The sequence below is a fragment of the Macaca fascicularis genome, chromosome 15 (assembly GCF_037993035.2).
Source record: "Macaca fascicularis isolate 582-1 chromosome 15, T2T-MFA8v1.1".
NCBI classification, from domain to species: domain Eukaryota; kingdom Metazoa; phylum Chordata; class Mammalia; order Primates; family Cercopithecidae; genus Macaca; species Macaca fascicularis.
In genome coordinates this window covers 90,106,169-90,116,729 of record NC_088389.1, presented here as the reverse complement: position 1 = coordinate 90,116,729, position 10,561 = coordinate 90,106,169, and positions in this window count along the sequence as shown.

The window sequence follows — 10,561 nt, the reverse complement described above, 5'->3', positions numbered from 1 at the left end:
ACTTTAATTGAGTATCTAATCCATAAGACTTGGCATGAATAAGATCTCAATGCAATTTTTTTCAAACCTCAGGAAACAGCTTAATTTTTTCCCCCACTGGTGACAAATATTGTTCAATTATTGCTAACACTGGTATGATGAGACAGAATTTGGAAAACCATGCATATCAGACAGACAAGTCATCTGTGAAAGGTCATATTAAGTAGGGGAAATAAAGTTTTTAACAAGATATATTTGTTTTATATATAAAAAACTATTTTCATGTTCTAATCATCTCACTGACAAAAGCAAAAATATCACTAGGAAGGCAAATAGGCAATAATGGAATACAAGAGGAGTATTTTAATAAAAGTGACTTCATGAAAATTTGTCATTTTGGATTATCTGCATCAGTGATCCACCTATCAAATGTCTCCCTTCATAAATTTCTGTATCAGATAATTTTTTTCTCTCTTTAAGAGAGCTGCAGAGCTAATGGAGAACCAGGCAAGATAGAAAAGATTGTTTATCTGCTGGGCAGGGTTCATAAAGCCATCTCGCATTTGCTTCAAAGAGGTCTAATCCAAGAGCATCATAATTATCATTTCTGAACCTGGGTCCCCCAAGTGGCATTTCTCCTTTACTTACAACACTTTAAAACTAAAGATAGCATGCTCTCTTTAGCAAAAGTGAGTTGAACATAATGGACTCTGTGTTTCCGTATTTTTAAAATTGACTGTGTTTTGAAAGTGTTCTCAAACATTAATTCAAGCAGTTACACAATTCAAAGGCTGGGATTGTGTTTCCGCATTTTTGTTGTTCAAACAGAGATCGGCACATCTCCCACCTCTGAGTATGCATAAACAGCAACTGCAGGTGATACTTGGATGGTGTCATTAAGGTCTCAAAGCAGAAATTTGCTGGAAAAGTGCTGCTAAACAGATTGTTTCCATTTTTGCTCCCCCCATCCTGCAAGTGGTAGCTGTTTCATGGCAAGGAGCAGTTGTGGGAAGGTTGTTGAGGGTGGTTTTAAAGGAAACAGCCTGTGTTTAGACTGGAGTAGTTGCCTGGAACCCACAAAAGTGAACGTTTCTCCTTTCACTTGCATTTGCAATGTGTCACAATGGGGATTGCTAAATTTCGCCCAGATGCTAGTATATGCATGTTTTAGGTATCCTTGTGGGTGAGTGCTTGGCAGTCGGCATGTTGCCTTTGAGAGTAAAATGAGAGAAGTTCATCCTGTTAAAATCTAGACATTTTAAAAGCAACAAGTATTCGTTAAAGTTTTTAGAATGGGAGCAAATAAACGATTTGGAAACCTGAATCTTTGTGGAAAAACAAATCCAAATTATTCCAGACATGCTTGAACACATCTTCTTTTTGAGCACTTTTTTCTTTCTTAAATTTTTTACTGAAATCTTTGGTCAATGTAGATGTGTATCAAAACTACATTGTCAAGCTGAGTAATGGAATATTTTATTCAATGACCATTGGTCATTTCTAAGGCAGTGAGCGGACTTATGTGACATTACTATATAAATAATTGGTTAAAATGATATTTCATAAAATAATTAGGTTCAAAAGTATTACCTTGGTGAAAAAGCACCATTAGAAGGTAATATAAATATCTCTTTTAATGTATCAAAATGTATTTTTAAAGGAGGCAACAAGTTATCATGCCATTAAAATATTTGTGCACAAGAATGAAGATACTGACATTTAACAAACATGATGGCAAAAGAATGTTTTGGATTTTGCTACAGTTTTCAAGAGTTTTAATTGCTCATCTAAAAACAGTGTAATCAAATAGCACAATCATAAACAATGAAGAGCAAACCCAAATTTTGCATTGTAAATGGAGTGAGTGGTCCAAACTGTTCATTTTCAGAATTACACTATTATTACTTTTAAAATAATCAGTCCTTGGATCAGGTCACTGCCCAGAATTTGACCCTGCATGGTGGTGCTCCACCAATTCTCCTTTTGGATTATATTGCTATATTTAAGTAGGTTGGGGATGGTCATGATGCTGTGGTAATGATAGCATAGCAGTATGAATGACGTAAGGTCTTTCTGTAGAATCTTCAAAATGTTGAGAAAGACAGTTATATTTGTAGCCAATAAACCAAATTAGCACTGAATACACATTAAATGTGGGAGGAAATGGTCCCAAAGAATTTATCATTGAATAGGATTGCAGTTGTAAAACAAATGCTTGGTTTAGCATAATATTTCAGCGAAGCTTTTTAGTATCCATATTGATATAACATTTTTGGTTTTTGAAAGCCAAAACTGACCACTTTATAGAATTCCATGCAACTTTAATTTTCATTTTTCAAAAGTAAAAAATGTCTTCTGACCTAAGTACAAGTAAGTACGTGATGATAGCATTGATATCAGTAGGCTTTATCAGATTGGAAAAGGGGATATAGAAAAAAGGAGGTAAAGGACAGTATCAGGCCACATGCAAGGAAGGCATTTGAACAGTTACTAAGAAAGGGCAAAACATAAGGAACAGGAAAAGGAGAAGCCAAAGAGTTTTCAGTGAGTTCATGGGTTCATTGGAGCTCAACAGCTCTGCACATATCCTGCAGTGTATACCATAACATGAATCTAACATTTCTGTACTCTGATTGTTTCTAATGGGTAAGAGTCTGAGCTCAGAAAGCCACCTAAACTGGCTGGGAAAAGTTCCAGAAGAGAAAGAAACAAGCCGATGGCAAAATTCCCTTTCCTCAATGATGACAGTGAACTATTCATCAATATGAATGACTAGTCATAAATATTAATGATAATGGTAAAAATGATACATTTGTAGAGCACTGTTAATTTTGCACATTTGTTTACATCTATTGCCTCACAACAGCAGTATGCGATAAGTAGGGCAACACTTCTTATCTCCATTTCACAGATGAAAAACAAATGCAAAATGCTTCATGAAGTTTAAGTAACTTATCCAAGCTCTCAGCAGTAAAGTGGCGACAGAGCAGAGGCTGGAATGTAGGTCTCCTGTTTGCCAGCACTTAGCTGTTTCCCTTCTTTCTCTGGCTACTCCCAATTAACAAGCCATGCTAGTGTATCTTAAATCAGAAAATAAATTACTTGAAATGAATGTAATTGCATCATATTATTCATTGTTTCAGATCAGCATATTCTCTTGCTAGATCTCACTGCTGTCCTTGGTATGACTTTATAATTTCCCTTTGTTCTCTACCAAAAATAGTCATACTAATGATTTTCATACATACAAGATTATGAAATCCTTCTCTGAAATAGGAACACGTACCAGCTCTCTGGCTTTATGTCAACAATTCTGGATAAGTCTATGAAATTCTCTGAATCTTAATTTTCTTGCTTGAAAAATAAGGGATTCAGATCTAGTGTTCCATTCAGCCGTTTTCTACACAATCGCACATACACACACAGATATCCCATATGCATAATCTCCATTCAGTTATTTAATTCAAGAATCTATTATTATATTATCATATACTATGCACATATTGACATATTATTAATATTAATCTCATTTAGGCTTCCACCAGAGTTTCTAGGTATATGTGTGTTTATGACACTGACATGTGACAGAAACCGTTGCTATTCAAAGTGTTGTTGGTAGACCAGCAACATCACTGTGACCTAAGAGATGGTTAGCAATGCACAGCTCATGACCTGACCCAGATTTATTCAACCGGAATTGGCATTTTTCTTTTCTTTTTTCTTTCTTTTTATTTTTGAGACTGAGTCTTACTCTGTTGCCCAGGCTGCAGTGCAGAGGCATGATCTTGGCTAACTGTAACCTCCGTCTCCCAGGTTCAAGTGATTCTCCTGCCTCAGCCTGCCAATTAGCTGGGACTACAGGCGTGTGCCACCATACCTGGCTAATTTTTTGTATTTTTAGTACAGTCAGGGTTTCACCATGTTGGCCAGGCTGGTCTTGAATTCCTGATCTCAAGTGATTCACCTCCCTCAGCCTCCCAAAGTGCTGGGATTACTGGCGTGAGCCACCATGCCCAGCCTGGAATCCGCATTTTTAACAAGATGTTTGATATCTGTATGTACTTTAAAGTTTAAGAAACAGCACCATAGATCATAAGCTTGTAGAAAAAAGAAAAATAAGGCTTGGCAAATCTGTCCAACACATGGTATATGGTGGTTAAAAAATCTATTTGAATTTTCAAATGCCATTTGAAATCTTTACAATTTAAGTCTTCAAAATTATCATTCGAAGGTAAGTATAATTTCTATTTCTGTTAAGATTTTTCAGAAGGTTAATAGTAGTAATGAAGGGCTTAGGTGCTTTATTGTTTTGATTTTGTTGTTTAGTGAAGGTTTCACAAGTGTTTGGGAAGTAAGGAAAATGAATTTAGAATGAAGATAAAAATCTTATCTTGTTCAAATTATCTTGAATAATGAAACATCAAATAGTGAAAATCTCACCATGTTTAGGAATCCAAATCTGTTGTGAAGCTTGCCTAAAGACATATAATAAATAAGTGTTTTAGGGATCTATCTGATTCTTTTTTTTTTTTCAAATTTTATTTTAGATTCAGGGGTACATGTGGATGTTTGTTACCTGAGTATACTGCATGATGCCGAGGTTTGGGATATAAATCATTTCATCTCCCAGGTACTGAGCATAGTACTCGACAGTTAGTTTTTCAACCTAGCCACATTCTATTATACTAGGCAACTGACTGACTCGGGAACATGTTCAAAGAAAAGGTGCATGACAGGTAGAAAAAGTGTGAAACCAACTTTTAGTCATCCGTTAGCATTATTATCCTTTCTTTAAAGTATTACCATTCATTCTAATGTTTATTTTTCCAGGTTGTACATCCTCCTAGAGGAGGTATGCATTCAGATTAAATCAATCACTTTCAAAGGCTTCAGATCAGTAGGTTTGACACAAATTTTCAGCAACAAAGATGAATGTTGTTGCACTGTAAGTAACGATTTTGACGTGAAGTATCCCCAAACTATTTTGTAAACCTCCTTAAAATAAAAACAAATAAAAAAGATTTCAATGCTACCTATTAATGAATTATAGTAAGTAATTATCTTCTGTGGGCTTTAGTATCATTATCAGTAAAACTAACAAACTGTTCTGATTCTCTACCTTTGGGAGGCTGAGGCAGGAGAATGGCGTAAATCCGGGAGGCGGAGCTTGCAGTGAGCCGAGATCCGGCCACTGCACTCCAGCCTGGGCGACAGAGCGAGACTCCGCCTCAAAAAAAAAAAAAAAAAAAAAAAAAAAAAAAAAATTCTGGGAAATTTGATTACTATTTAAAAGACTACTCTGTAAAGCAGTATCCTACAAGTGAATTGCATAAACTTTATGGTAATAATGGTTGACTTAAATCTTGTTTTATGTTCCACATATTTACATATTTATATCCCTCCAATTTATTTTAAAAAATGGCTCAAGGCACTGTGTAGTAGTAGAGTTGTAAAGCAAGAAGTCTAAACGTGTTCACTTATGTGTGGAATATATTATGATTCGATTATTTATTTTTTCCTCAACTTTTTATTCTGAAAAATTTCAAATTTACAAAAAAGTTGCAATAATGCTATAGTGAACACTGATATTTTCTTCATGAATTGTGAATAGTTTGCAACAAGTGGTTTATTGCTGTTTATTTTATTTCTTTCCTAAAACGTTTGTGAGTTAGTTTTAGTCATCATGACACTTTTTAAAGTAAGTTAGCATTTATCTCCTAAGAACTAGGACATGCTTTCCTATAACTACAAAAATGTTTTAGAACTCAGTAAATTTAAGATTGATATGATGCTATTATGTAATACATATCCATATTCAGATTTCCTATAAAAATTGTATAGCTGCTTATTTCTCAATCTTGGATCCAATCAAAAGTCACACATTAGGTCAGACGCAGTGGCTCATACCTTTAATTCAAGCATTTTGAGAGGCTGAGATGGGCAGATCACCTAAGGTCAGGAGTTCAAGACCAGCCTGGCCAAAATAGTAAAACCGTGTCTCTACTAAAAACACAAAAATTAGCCAGCTATGGTGGCGCACACCTGTAGTCCCAGCTACTAAGGAGGCTGAGGCATGAGAATCACTTGAACCAGGGAGGCAAAAGTTGCAGTGAGCCGAGATCACACCATTGCAGTCCAGCTTGGGTGGCAGAGTGAGACTCTGTCTTTAAAAAAAAAAAAAAGTTACACATTACATTTAGTTGGTCATGTTAAATATTATTTGCAAAACATATAATCATATATTACTGTGGTCTGTAGATATTTTTCTAAAATAACAAACGTACTTGGGAGTATCTTATATTTGATTGTACACTCATAATGCATGTTTTCATATAATTGAGGTAAAAATCAACTCAAGTAAATTTCATATTTCTGATATATAAACACACACACATTTTTCCACTGAAATGAGCATGTTTGGACATTTTTGGTTTGCATACACATTAAAATTGGCTGAAGATGCAAACTTGAAACTTGGCAAGACTGTAAGAAAATAAGGCCAGAGTTAGAAGAAAAACTCTTCAAGATTTAAATACACAAATTATTAGAATATGAGTATACAAAAATGAAAGAGAACATTGTCTACCTTTAAGGTCATTCTCACCAGTCATCTCTGATTCGGTGGCTAAAAGTCAAGATGAAGCTAAAGGGCTTATATAACATGCAAATCAATCCAATGTTTATGTTTCAGAAAAATCAAGCACTTCCAAAGTAAAGCATTCTGTGATGATTTTAATTTGGCCATAGTTTGCATTTCTGTTCCTGTTTTCATTGATATGTATAAACTTGGCCTTTCCCTTGGCCTTCCTCCTGTGGGCTCTCAGTGGTTGCCCTCGGAAGCGCTATTTTCTTTCTGTGTACATTATGGCCCTCCAGATGCACTACATTTCCTTTGAATGTGCAATAAAGATGAGGACTGTAAGCACACATCAGAGGATAAAGAATTAGCCAGCTGGACGCCGTGGCTCACATATGTAATCCCAGTACATTGGGAGGTTGAGGCGGGCAGATCACCTGACGTCAGGCATTCAAGACCAGCCTGGCCAACATGGTGAAACCCCGTCTCTACTAAAAATACAAAAATTAGCTGGGCATAGTGGTGAGGGCCTGTAATCCCAACTACTCAAGAGGCTGAGTCAGGAGAATCACTTGAACCAGGGAGGCAGAGGTTGCAGTGAGCTGGAATCATGTCACTGCATTCCAGCCTGGGAGAGAGAGACTCCATCACACACAAAAAAGAATTAGCCTACCATTCTTCCATCGTAGGCTAGCTTGGAATAATTTGTCTTGACACAGGATATTTCCCAATCCAAAGAGTTTATTCACAATGATCCTAAGGAAACAAATCAAGTCTGTGTTGCTAACTTATACTACACATTACCAAATGCAAAAATAAATATCACCATAGACCAGCTTCATTTGGAATGCCAAAGTCTTAAGTTTTCCAAGTTTAGTCTTAAGTGAGCATAGTTTAGGTTTACATTTCATTTTCATATGTGTAGATAAATCTGTATGTCCAAAACTCAGAGAGACACATGGCAAACATTTCTTGAATGCAATGAATGCAACACAAACATAATGAATTAAATATTTGTAAGGACCTATGCCCTGAGTTTGGAAATTTTCCTGACTAGATGATGATTTTATCCTTTCGAGTGCCATTAAAACAAACATCTTTTTTTCCTCCTTATAGTCACGGTTTATAGAAGTTTAAAACTTTGATAGCAAGGAACTAAGCACTGTTTTTTTAAGCCCTTGTTTGAGCAAATTAACTCTACCTTGTTCCAAATTCTTTTACAATTAGTTTGAGTGACTTAAGAAGAGAGTGCACTGTAGATAGATTCTGACTTTGTCAGTTTTCATCAGTGTAACTTCGGGGAAGTTACTTTGTCTGGATATAGTTCAGTTTTTTCATCTGTAAAGTAGAAATAAATTATCTACCTCAAGAGGTGATCAAATAAGTAAATGAGATAATGCTATGATACACTGACGTACTACATTGTAAGAAATATTTAAAAATTAAGACATCATCCTATACAAAAATGTAAAACATAACCACTTGCAAAGCATTTATTTGTAAAAAGTGCTGAAATACCAGTAATAGTGGGAATCTTTGGCTTTAACTCCTGGGGTTCCTCCCATTTGTCCCTGCTCCCTTCCACTTTCCTCTGCTTGTCACTAAGACAATTCTATTATGTTGGGGAGCTCTCCCAACAGCAGCTCTCCTAGCCTAAGTTGTGGTCTTTTTGGCAGACAATATGACTATCCAGACATTTAACAGGGAGATCCGAAAAATGAGAGCACCATGGAAGGGCTTGCTAAACTCTACACATCCCTAGCTGACTGCAAGGTCACACAAAGGCAGAGGAGACCTGAGAGGGCCCAGACTTTCCATCCACTATTGACTGCCTGGAAGGCTGTGCATATGCAGGGGTGACCTGGAAGGGCCCAGAGGAAAGTAAAAGTTAGGACAGAATTGAAAACTGCCTGAATTTTGCCTATGTTTCTCAACCCATATATGTATCCATCAGCAGACGACATCATCAGGCATGACAGCAGCTGCATACTACAATAGAGATAGATTCTGCAAATTAAATCCAGGAAAAATACTTATAAACAAACCAAATAACAATGAAAAATAATAGAAACAATAATAGCTCTCAGGAAAAAAAAATCCAATCCAGAGCTGCCACAATATATTATCTAAAATGTGAATTTGTCAACATAAAATTAGGGATAGGCAAAGAAACAAGAAAATATGAATTCTATTCAGGAAAAAAAGCAGTCATTATAAACATGTTCAAGGAATAAAACAGTATTTAAAGAAACAGAAATTAGCTAGGCATGGTGGTGGGCACCTGTAATCCCAGCTACTTGGGAGGCTGAGACAGGAGAATGATGTGAACCCGGGAGGCGGAGGTTGCAGTGAGCCAAGATCGCCCTACTGCACTCCAGCTGGGGTAACAGAGTGAGACTCCGTCTCAAAAAAATAAAAATAAAAATAAAAAAGAAGAAAAATACGGCCGGGCGCGGTGGCTCAAGCCTGTAATCCCAGCACTTTGGGAGGCCGAGGTGGGCGGATCACAAGGTCAGGAGATCGAGATCACAGTGAAACCCCGTCTCTACTAAAAATACAAAAAATTAGCCGGGCGCGGTGGCGGGCGCCTGTAGTCCCAGCTACTCAGGAGGCTGAGGCAGGAGAATGGCGTGAACCCAGGAGGCGGAGCTTGCAGTGAGCCGAGATCGCGCCACTGCACTCCAGCCTGAGCAACAGCATGAGACTCCGTCTCAAAAAAAAAAAAAAAAGAAGAAGAAAAATACATAGCATTGAATCAACAAATGGGGAATACAGATAAAGCAACTATTAAAAATGACCAGATGGAAATTTTTGTGTTTAAAGGTACAATAACAAAGATGAGAAATTTACTACATGGACTTAATGTATAATAAGAGGTGTAAGAAGGAAGAGTCAGTGATTCAAAAGAGAGATCAACAGAAAATATTCAATCTTAAGAGCAGAGAATAAAAGACTGAATAGAAATGAACATAGCTCCAGGGACCTGTGAGATAAAGCAAGTGTATTAACATACATGTAATATGAGTCCCAGAAGAAAAATACATAAAAGGAGCAGAAAATATTGAAGAAGTAATAGCTGAAACTTTATGATTTTGATGAAAACTATCAACAGATTCAGGAAGCTGAAGTACCCACAAGTAGAACAAGCACAAAGAGGGTCTCATCTAGAACAGGATGGTCACACAGTTGAAATCTTAAAAATAAAGAGAAAATCTTGAAAGCAGGAAGAGAAAAATGACTCACCACATAAAAGGAAGCAACAGCACAATTAATAGCTGACTTTTTATTACGAACAATGGGGGCCAGAAGACAGTAGAATGATGTAACGAAATGGCTGAAAAAATGTCTAACAAGACTTCAATATTCAGCAAAACTATCTTTCAAAAATGAAGGCAAAATAAAGACATTCTAAAATAAGGAAAGACTAAGATGTTTATTGCTAGCAGACTTGCATTGTAAGAAATACTAAAGGAATTTCATCAGACTGAAAGAAAATGACATTAATGAGTAGCTAAAATTCACAGGAAAAAATAAAGGTATTAAATTCAAAAGAATTGAAACCATTCAAAGTATGTTGTTCTATTATAATTAAATGAGAAATCAACAACAGAAAAAAATTGGGAGATACCCAAATATGCAGAAATTAAACAGCACATTTTAAAATAACCCGTGGGGTAAAGAAGAAATTTTAAAAAGAAATTAGAAAATATTTTGAACTGAATGAAAATAACAACACAACACACAAAACACTTAGGAGGAAGCCAAAGTAATGGTGGAGGCTGATTTATAGCTATAAACATCTATATTAGAAAAGGAGAAAGGTCTCAAATCAATAATCTAAGCCTCCATCTTAAGAAACTAGAAAAAGAAGAACAAATTAAAGTCCAAAACAAGCATAAGAAAGTAAATTGTAAAGATCAGCTTGGTAATTAAAGAAATATAAAAAAATAAAGAAAATTAATGAAACCAAAGTTGTTTCTTTGGAATCAATAAGAAAACTGATAA